Below are 11,331 nucleotides of genomic sequence, written 5' to 3'. Positions count from 1 at the left end.
AAAAGAGACGTGCTAATGATTAGTAACTTGCGTTCGTTGCAAATTATTGAAGTGACAAACAGGAGAGGAGAGAAGAAAATGACACCCAATATTATTAAAGATTACAATCGATGTATGTCAGGAGTAGATAAGGCGAAACAAATGGTATTATATTATGATTGCCTAAGAAATACAATTAGATGGTATAAAAAAGTAGCATTTCATCTCTTTGATACTTTTTTGTTTAATGCTTACTGTCTAAACAGCGAATATGGACTAGATAAAACAATTTCCTTGCTTAATTTTAGAGAATTAATTTTTACGGATTTATTGGGTGAACGTTTGAATGAAATAGTGCCTCGAATCACCAATAATAGCTTCCACTACTTGTCTTCAATACCACCAAATGAAAAAAAAATTTCCAACAAAACCATGTCGAGTCTGCTCTAAAATAAAACGTAAAGAAACACGATATGAATGTGCTGTTTGTGAAAATAGACCTCCGTTATGTATTGGTGAATGTTTCAGAATGTATCATTCAAAAGAATAGGTTTACACTTTAATTTTCATGAAATAAAATTAAAGCATTATCAATATTTTACTTTTATCTGTTTTAAGCTATTTCTGTCGTTGTCCGCATTTAAATTAGGTTCCTTGGATTTTTAAAATAAAAACTTGAATGTAATACTTTCTGAAATCAAATGTGAAGCTAAGAAAAAAAAAAGTGAATAGACAAAGCCAGTCATGCACAAATATTATTTGAAATAAGTTAGAATAGCTACGAGTTTACTCGTAGTTGGCAAACTTATGACGCCGGCTTACTACGAGTATTCTCGTAGTTGGCAAATATCAAAGTCCCGCTAACTACGAGTATACTCGTAGTTGGCAAATAAATGACGCCAACTTACTACGAGTATACTCGTAGTTGGCAGCGAACTATTGAAATTTTAACCTTTTGTGCCTTTTTTATATAAAAAAAAAATTATAGATTTCTTTACCTCTTGTTATGTTACGCAATATATTTTCAAACTTAGCATGTTTAACAATAAGTGTTTTTATTTTTTGGCAAATTATTATAAAGCGATGACGTAATCTTAAATCTGTTTACGTCCCCCGCTAATTATCTAATGAATTTTAATTAGAGGAACAACTGTTTCGGCGAGACAAATTCTGAAGTAGGGTGATTCGGGGCAGTATGAGACAACGGGAACATAAGGCGAATTTCTTTATTCTTCTCTGTAGACAAAGAGGATTAAAGAAATTTGGTTATAATCATTATCCTCAATTATTATAATGGACAATGGTTATAATCATTATCCTAAATTATTAAAACGGAGTTAATTTATGATTTTACTTGCAATGCTAAACAAACCTGTTTTTTGGAATGTTTAGTTTATTTAATGAAAAAATACCTAGTTTTATTGTGACTTAGTATTTTTTAATTCGCTTCTTAGCGATAACATAATAAATGCAAATCTTAGTCTTATTTAATACTTACAAATACCAGATTTGTGCTGATTATTTTAGAAAAATAATTTTCTTTATTATTCATTACTCAAAAAGAAAAGTTAACTTATTTTGATTTGTAAGGTAAGAACTTTAGGTTTTTAACACACGGTCTTTGTTGGAAAGATGAGGCAGTCCATTATTCAGTTTTCTTTAAAGTTTATAAACCAGCATAAATATTTCCTTTACTTTTTGTAACTCATTAAAAGCATCAAAAAACCATTTGAAAAACATTTTATGGTTATTTATGACGATTAGAAGTTAAAAATAGATACTCCGGTTCCAAAAGATTCGCTGAACATAAAAGTAATTTAAATAAGGCATTTGAAATCAGAAAACACGTTGGGTGCAAAAAAATAGAAAATCAGAATAAAAGATCAAACTGAAAAAAGTTGCTAAGATGAAATATGGAAAATATCCAAAAGCGGCGGAGTCTAGCGAGAAATGTCTTCGATGCTTTAAACGTAAATTATGGAACCGTAAAGTTTATTTTGGTAAGTCAAAAACAATTTTAATGTGAGCTGTACGTAAAACATGATCTAAGCATTTTATGATCCATGATTATATTTCTTATATTTGTTTGTAACTTTTTTGGGCGATTGTTAAATTTTAACTATGCCTTAGCCAGAAAAATGTAGTTGCTTTAAAGCTACCATATTTTTTATGAGTTATATTTATTATCTTTTGATAATAATGAGTTATATTTATTATCACAAAAAATAATTTTTTAAGTCTCAATATTTTTCATTTTAATTGCATAAAATATACTGACTCATTTTGCCCCGTAAGGTGGAAACATGAGAAAGTTGTTACTATTTTTTAAATCCTCCAAGTATCCAATTCAAAATAATTTACTCACATGTTTTGGAAAGGTTAAACTTAAATAAGATTTAAATTGCACTTAATTAGTTTTTTGCTTATTTCCAGGACTGTGTAGCTAATTCCTAATCTTTAAGTAATTCGAACTACCCCGAATTACCCTATGAAATAAACAAAGTTTGCCATTTTTATATATATTATAAAACACGGAACTTGTAAATATTTGTACGGCTAAATAAATAAAATAAAATAAAAAAGTTTCGCGGATCTCAAAGTCATTTTTGTAATGGATTTTAAATTTTGCGAAAATTTTGTTTTGCTTAACTGACTTAAGTAATGGCTGTTTCAGTTAAAGTTTGGTTTAAGTAAAAAAAAAAAATTATTTTTATAATGATCTTACAATGTGTACATTTGATCATAAATATCTGAAATACATTTTTTTAGATTTTTTTTATATAAAAAGTATTAACAAATTACTAAAATTTAGCCAGGTTCATCATTTGCCACGTTTATTATAAATTTGAGGAAAGTTTTTATTAATTTGTTCAGTGTTATAAAATAAAACATTTTAAATTCTTTTTACAGAACAAAATTATCTCTAATACTTTAAAAGTTATAAGAGCTTAAGTGTAGTTAAGGCGATTTACAAATTATTCGAACTCTTTTATTTGAAATTAGCATGATTTTATAAGCGTGTTATGTCCAAATAAAAGCTTTAGATGTTATAATTTTTTTCGCTTCAGGTTTTTTACATATTTAAGAAAACTTTTCTCTTTTTTATATAATTTTCAAAACCTTTTTGCTACCCCTAATGGTGAATCTAAACTACACTATTTTGGAGTCTTTAGATCATTTCAGCTCATCAGCATTAACAGGGATTTAGTTAAAATCTTTTGAAAAAGTGCCTTAATTTACTATAGATCCTACTTCTGATCAGTTCTGACGTATATTAACTATATATAATAATCAAAATACAATATTTCTATCAATTTTCACAAAAAATACTAGAATTCCGACCAAAAATAGCTTATAATTAAGAAAGAGCTTCAATAAACGTTCAGAACAGATCATACTATTAAACTATGATGTTGATTTTACCTAAAAAACGTATTTATTTAAAAGCTTATTCAAATTTGGACAAGCGATTGGGATTTTAAGAAGATTCTTAAAAAAAAAAAGAATTTTCGGTCTTGGTTTTTTCGCTACAAACATTTATATTTTATGATACCGCAAAGTTCATCATTTTAATTTTTTTCGTCTTTTCATAATTCACAAACCTGATCATTTAACGGAAATATGTCGTAGTCAACTAAATATTAAACAGATGCCATAATATTTTAAAATTGCCTTAACTACACCGAGTAGCACATTATAAAAATGATTTTTAAAAATAACAAGAAGCCGTAAAGCTCGCTTGAAACAGCCGCGTTAAAATATAAAACTGATGTGAAAAAGTTTTTATAAAATTAAAACTATAAATAACTATTAAAAAAAAATTAACAAAAAAATAACTTAACGCGGAATATTTTTCTCATTTTAACTAAAGTTTAAACAGGGTTGTGGAGTCGTAGAGTCGGAGTCGCGACACTTGAAGCGGAGTTGGAGTCGCTAAACAAAATCGCGACTCCAACTCCAATAGTAAAACTTCTCGGTATTGCACGTGCATGTACAAAATGTTCTTCTAAAATAAATAAGTTTAAATACTTTGTAGTTATTAGACTGTTGTAACTGTAAAGTAGTAAAATATTAACAAAGAGAATAATTTCAACCGCATTTATTTTGCGAATCATTTAGATATCGCAGAGAAGTGTGAGGGCAGACTGCGACAGCGACAGATTCAGGATTTTGGCTATGGTTGGAGGCTGGGAATGAAAAAGTACTTTGACTTCATTTCCTCCCCCTCCATCCCCTAATACGAGGGGCAACAAATTGATAAAAAATTTTGTATACTATTCTCAATTAGACATATATTCATCGATAAAAGTCAAGTTTCATAGTATTATCTCACAGCGTTCTAAAATTATGACCGTATAAAATTGTATATAAAATTATAAAGTTTAAACCCCCTCAAATTGAGGGGTTTAAACTTTTTTTTTTATTTTTTTTCTTATTTTTTATTTTTTATTTTTTTTGTTCTTTTTATTTATTCAAAATAAGTTTTACAATATAAGAATGAATAAAATACGTATAGTCAGAATTACAATTTTGTTGACGTTACAACAAGAACGCGGATTAAGACTTTATAACTTTCGAACGCTGAGAGAATACTATGAAACTTAAAACACGGTGCATAGGAACATACTCTAAGACCTTGCAACACATCCCCAGAGATTTTATTTTTGATTATCATTAGAAAACATTTCCTCATTCAAAAAATGTAAACGACAACTTTTTTTAGTGGGGGCCTGGGGAGAAAACACACATTTTAGGGCAGTGCCCAGGAATTTTGTTGTTCAAGATAGGTAGCTAATAAGCATGGGGCATACTCAAATTTTTAGTATGTTGATACTGGTAGCAAATGAGGATGACTTGCAAAAAATTAAGGTAATTGAAGCTAAACCAACCCCGCCCCGATCCCTAACTGCCCCCTTCCTAGAACTACGTCTCCTTTAATCGTAAATTTTTTTTTTGTTCTATCATAAAGTAGATCAAAATTCAAATTTCATCAAAAAATCTCTTTTTGTTTAAGATTTATAACAATGCAAAGCCTAAAATTACCCCCTGAAATAACCTTAAATGGTCTCAACTTTTAAACGAAAAAATTTTTTTTTGATGTAATTTGAAATCTGTCGATGAACTTTGATCTAGTTTAATATAAAACAAGCAAAAAGTTGAAAAGTGTTTTTTGGAACCATACCCTAGGGGGGATTTGGGGAATCTTCTCGAACACCACAAAATCATGCCCATGCCCCATATTTAGATTTTCAGAAATATTTGTGATAGATTTATCAATTTTATTTTTTAAAGTTTTTAAAAATTTTTGTTTAACATTAAAATTTACAGACGGATAAGTAATTTTTATTACTTTCTATTTAAATTTTTTATTGAAATAAAAACAAAGCAAAGCAACCTTTAATTATTAACAATTAGTAAAAGTTAGCAGTTGCTAATTGTTAACAGTTGCATAATAACTCTTTGCACGCGTTGATATACGAACTGAAAGCATGTTTTTAGCCATTATATTGACATGTGTTTATAGGCATTATATTGACATTTGATTGATATAACCGATATATCATGCCAATATTATCAATCCATATCAGAAGTTTTTATTTGAAGCATTCATTTAAAATGCCTAAACATGCAAAAGAACATAGTGATTTTGTAAAAAAATTTTGCATTTGCTGCTTCAGGAAAGGCACGGATTTAAGACCAATAAATAACCCTGAAACAACTTATTTAAATCTAAATAAAAAGAAAAATGACTACTCAAACCTTATCAAAACTATATTCTGGAAAGATTATTCAGCGGATAATCCTGACCTTCCTACCATGCTTTGCTCAAAATGTAGAAAAAAGCTTGCAGGGACTGATCCTTACTTCATTATGCGGCCGTGTTATGAAGGTAATTATAACTATATTGATGTTTAATTTACTTCATTTAAAATTTAGTTTCGCTATTTTAGTTATTATAGTTGTCATACAAGTGCTATAAAATTTAGACCTGAATACCAGAGTTATTAGAGGGAAAAAATGTGAATGTTTTATTTGTGAAAATGGGCGCAAATCAAAAATGGAAAAAATATTGGCCCCAATGGTTGATTGTGTTTCGGGAAAGCTTGTTTATCAAGGCGCTGAAGATGTTTCAAATAAACCTGCAGAAAGACTAGTTTGTCAACATTGTTATGCCCAAGTGGGACAGGGAATTCCACATCCCTGTACGAAATTAGAAAGACAAAAGAATTTGACTGCCATTGTAAAATCAACATCCCCAACAACGCAAGGAAAAGTTCTGTCCAGCTCTATCAAAGATTTTAGCACAAATGACTCAGAGAACACCTTAGTTTTGAAAACCTTTGGTCCGAAGCAACTCACTGTCTCTTTCGGAAAGACTGAGGTTAAGAAACCTTTCTTTTCTTTAGATAAATTGAACAAACTTCAATTAAAACTACATTCCAGGTAAATTTTTGTTGCTTTAAAATACTTTTAAAAATAAATTTGTTATGAGTTTAAAGCCAATTTTTGTAATAACTTTATTATGATTTATAAGTAATCGCAACATGATTGAAGTTGCACGATTTCTGAGAAGTGAGGCAAGACGAAAAAGTGTGGAATCCGGTTTCAATATTAAACTGATTGAGAACAACGAAATAATTGGAAATTTATTCAATTGTGATAAACTCCCATTGCTATTAAAATTAAAAGAAAGCGAAGAGGTAAGTAAAATATTTCCAAAAAAAATTATTTTATAGCTAGATTGCAATTTGTATAATTCATTTTGATTTTTTATGAATGTATAGTTGGTAGAAAAAGATACTCCTATTGTGTATTGCAATGACATTGAAAAACTCGTAGCAATGGTACTTCATCACAGAAGTCAAGAAACAAATGATGTTGATATCAAATTAGGTGTAGATGGAGGGCAGGGATTCCTAAAAGTTACACTGTCAATAACCTTAAAACCAGAGTTAAAAAATAATAAAATTCCAGAGAAACTGAGCAAGAGTGACGGATATGCGTGCAAAGGTTTTAAAGATTCAAGCGTCCACAAAACTATTATATTGGCCATTTTGCCTTCATTGAACGAAAAATACCATAACTTGCGGTTGATGTTGGATGAGCTAGACATTTCATCCTTGGATTGCACAGTGTCTGAAGATCTAAAGATTTTGCTTCAAATGGTTGGAAAACAAACTGCAACATCAAAACACCCTTGTCCGTATTGCATGACGTCATCTCCTGACTTTCAAAAAGCTGATCATTATACTCTAGAGTCTTTGTGTACATTGTACGACCAATGGATGGCTGATGGTGCAAATTTAAAAAAAAGTTGAGACCATTTAAGGTTATTTCAGGGGGTAATTTTAGGCTTTGCATTGTTATAAATCTTAAACGAAAAGAGATTTTGTGATGAAATTTGAAATCTGTCGATAAATTTTGATCTACTTTATGATAGAACAAAAAAAAAAATTTACAATTAAAGGAGACGTAGTTCTAGGAAGGGGGCAGTTAGGGATCGGGGCGGGGTTGGTTTAGCTTCAATTACCTTAATTTTTTGCAAGTCATCCTCATTTGCTACCAGTATCAACATACTAAAAATTTGAGTATGCCCCATGCTTATTAGCTACCTATCTTGAACAACAAAATTCCTGGGCACTGCCCTAAAATGTGTGTTTTCTCCCCAGGCCCCCACTAAAAAAAGTTGTCGTTTACATTTTTTGAATGAGGAAATGTTTTCTAATGATAATCAAAAATAAAATCTCTGGGGATGTGTTGCAAGGTCTTAGAGTATGTTCCTATGCACCGTGAAAATTTATCGATGAATATAAGTCTATTTGAGAAGAGTTACCTGTTTGCATTACCGCTATTTAAAACTTTATTTTATACTATGTCCGATGACGGTCTGAGCTTATTATATTAAAATATTAGATGATTAAATTTAAAATTACCTAGGACGGTGATTATTTTTAATTAGTTAGTAGCTGTGTTTTATGTTATTAAATATCAAACTATTTAAAAGATGATCTGTTTTAAATGGATTTCGTAAGTTAGAATATTATTAAAATATAGAAATAAAACCTTTTTGATTATTAGAATTTAAATAGTAGTTATAAAACTTTCAAAAAAATCCTTGCAAAAAAAGTTAAGGAAAAATTAGTGACTTTTTTTTAAATGTTTATTTATATGCAGCTTTAAAACCTCGCGATTTTATTGAACAATTTTACAACGGCCTTTCGATCAGAAGCGAGATACCCTTAATGAGATCGGTTAGCAGACGATCCCATGGCTCAAAAGGAGGTGAATAATTTCGTTTGCCGTCGAGTTTTTCCCATTGCTCAAAAGTAGGTAGGCTTTTTCGGAAACCGTTGAGTTTATACATAAAAGTAAACAAAAATTGACGCGTTGTTAAAGTAAATATTGGTATGGATCGGATCTATATTCAGTTCTTTATGACGACAATTTAAGCCTGAACACTTATGAAGAAAGCTCTGAGGAAAGTGGAATTCTACGAGGTTATTTATTCCGTAGGGATTAATATGTTAAAAGTTGCGTCAATATTTGTAATTTGTGATTTGAATGCGTCACAATACAATAATTTGTGAAGAATTCAAATACCTCGATTCAACGATTATAATACATCGCAGCAAATTTATTCAATCATAATTAACTAAAATAAAAATATTGAAGTTTGAAAAAAAAAATTTGACAACAACTCTAGATTAAAATTAAATTTTTACTTTAGAAATTGTTGAAGAGGATGGGAGACAATTTGTAGTGAATTATTCTAATAAAAATTTTGGTAACACAGGTTAGCTGATTGCCAAGTATTCTTACTTTTTGAATTTGCAAGATTTTCTAATAAATTTTTTGCATTAAGTTGCTAACCCAATATTTCTTAAATCAGGGTGGCCACTGCTCTTCTAAAATCCTCTAAAGTCCTTTTTTTTCAAAATCATCTAAAATCCTTTATTATCCTCTAAAAAGTTAAAAACGTGATAAAATCTCCTCTTTAACCCCTTTTTTTGTTTTTTCATTTCTTGATGGTTGCATAATATTCAAAATTCATGGTCTGCAAAACTGGTTAATGTCTGAAATGAGGATTGGGCTGTAAAAAATCTTTAAAAACTTTTAGCAAATCAATGTCATCTAACATAAAAAATGACATTGTCGACCCCTGTCAGGGTTTGGACATTTTGTGAGGATTTTTTTTATAGGTTTAACGTCCAGTTATGTGGAAACATGGACGTTAAACCTATAAATAAAATCCTCTAAAATTCTCTATTTCTATTCAAAATTTTGTAGTTTTGCAAAAAAAATTCTCTAAATTAAATGCAAAATCTCCCACTAAAATCCTCTAATATCTTCTTTTTCTTATAAAATTTTTATGTGGCCACCCTTGTAGATACAATTACAGCGAATAATAGTCTACTTCGGGAAAATTCTATATTCAGGAATGCCTTATATTGTTATTTCTAATAAAGTTTTAGATTGTCACCAAGGGTTTGGCAGAAACGTTTCAAAAAAATATGATTAGAAAAAAATAAAGAAAGACATGATGTAACTAAAAATTTGCTTATAATGGTGCTGTTTATGACGACACTCTATTGAATGACATTTTGTGCCTTATTGATTAATCCTAGTGGCAGTTCTATTTCCATGTTTATCACTCTTTCATCTTCGTCCATTATTTAAAAGTCTAGTTTGTTTGTTTTCCATCCTTAGTTTGAAATGTTGATTCTGACATGCACTGGTTGAGAAATTATTAAAAATAAATTTTGTTTAACTTTATTTAGTAAATCACTAGACTTGCGCCTGAATTATCACCTTACCCCTAGTAAATCATTAAAGTTGCATTTAAATTATACTCTGCCCCTAGTAAATCATTCAATATGAGATGTATGTTAACGGTGTTGAATGACAATGATAGAACTGATATAACTGTTATTATTATGTAGCTATATATTTTTTGTACTGTAATTGAAATTTCTAGAGCTTTTAATATATAAGTTGTAGGATTATTTCTTTAATTTAGGAACATTGGAAAAAAGCAACTGTCAATCTTACTTTAGTTAGTATATTTATCGTCCAAAATATATTAATTTTAATTTAAAGATATAGTAATATTAATTTATATATTTTTTCAAGTTTAAGCTTTAATTAGTATATTTATCGTCCAAAATATATTAATTTTAATTTAAAGATATTGTAATATTAATTTATATATTTTTTCAAGTTTAAGCTTTAATTAGTATATTTATCGTCCAAAATATATTAATTTTAATTTAAAGATATAGTAATATTAATTTATATATTTTTTCAAGTTTAAGCTTTAATTAGTATATTTATCGTCCAAAATATATTAATTTTAATTTAAAGATATAGAATATTAATTTATATATTTTTTCAAGTTTAATTGAAGCTTAAACTCTTTTATTTTTGCAATTTCTATTGTTTTATTTTATAAACTGGTATTAAATATTATATATTTTTATTAAAAGGATTATATTTTATTCAAATTTAAAAATGTCTTGCTATTATGTTCTTTTTTCCTATTTTTTTAGTTCGTACTTGAGGTTGTGCCCTTCTTCATTATTTTTATTTAATTTCTCTACTGTTGAAATATGGTTTAAATTTAGTAAATGTTCATGATTTTAAATTTACTTTATTGATCATTTGCCAACAGTTTAGGTTGTAAAAGGTAAGAATAACTTTGTTTTCTGCCCAGCAAACATGTCAGCGTTGAATCAACGTTGAAAACCGGTCGCAGCGTAGAAAAAGCGTTGCAGTCACAAAAACAACGCGCTTTCAACGTTGAATCAATGTTTGTTTTTGTATACTAAATCGCGGTAAATTAAAACGTTGAATAAGCGTTGAAATTGTAACGTAATTTAGCTTCTCATAAAAAGACGTTTAGTCAACGTGGAATCAACTTACGCAAAAAGCCACTTTAAAGACGAATCAAAAACTACGTTCATCAACGTTAAAAATAAAACGCTTTTTAAACGTCACATTTTCAACGTTGAATAAGCGTATAAATATCAACGTATATTATCTTCTCAAAAAATCGCGTTTATTCAACGTTGAATAAAAGTACGCAAATAATCACTCTAAAAACGTCGCAAAGTTGAAGGTTTATCAACGTTAGACATTAGCTGCTTTTTCAACGTATTTAAGCTATTTATGAAACAACGCTTATTCAACGTTACATATACCAACGTTGAAAATGTGGTAGTTAAAAAACGTTGAAAAAGTGTTATTATGCCAACGTTAATTAAACGTTGTTTTGACAACGTTGAGGAAGTGACACATTGAAAATTTTTGTCTCATTAACTAGCCATTACAAAAATAATTTGCCGTAAAGAAAAG

At 29.0% G+C, this 11,331-nt stretch overlaps 1 long non-coding RNA gene across 2 annotated transcripts in view; it reads left to right on the top strand.

Annotated features, from left to right (window-relative positions):
• Positions 1–10,457: 10,457 nt before the first annotated feature.
• LOC136076325 (uncharacterized) overlaps positions 10,458–11,331 on the top strand; it is a 3,381-nt gene continuing 2,507 nt past the window's right edge. Inside the window, exon 1 of one of the 2 annotated variants that reach the window (XR_010636166.1) lies at positions 10,458–10,663. This is a non-coding gene — a long non-coding RNA (uncharacterized LOC136076325). The other variant, XR_010636167.1, reaches the window with a different exon arrangement.

The sequence above is a fragment of the Hydra vulgaris genome, chromosome 02 (assembly GCF_038396675.1).
Source record: "Hydra vulgaris chromosome 02, alternate assembly HydraT2T_AEP".
Lineage (NCBI taxonomy): Eukaryota > Metazoa > Cnidaria > Hydrozoa > Anthoathecata > Hydridae > Hydra > Hydra vulgaris.
The sequence above is the reverse complement of the archived record's forward strand: the minus strand, read 5'-3'. Positions and strand labels throughout refer to the sequence as shown.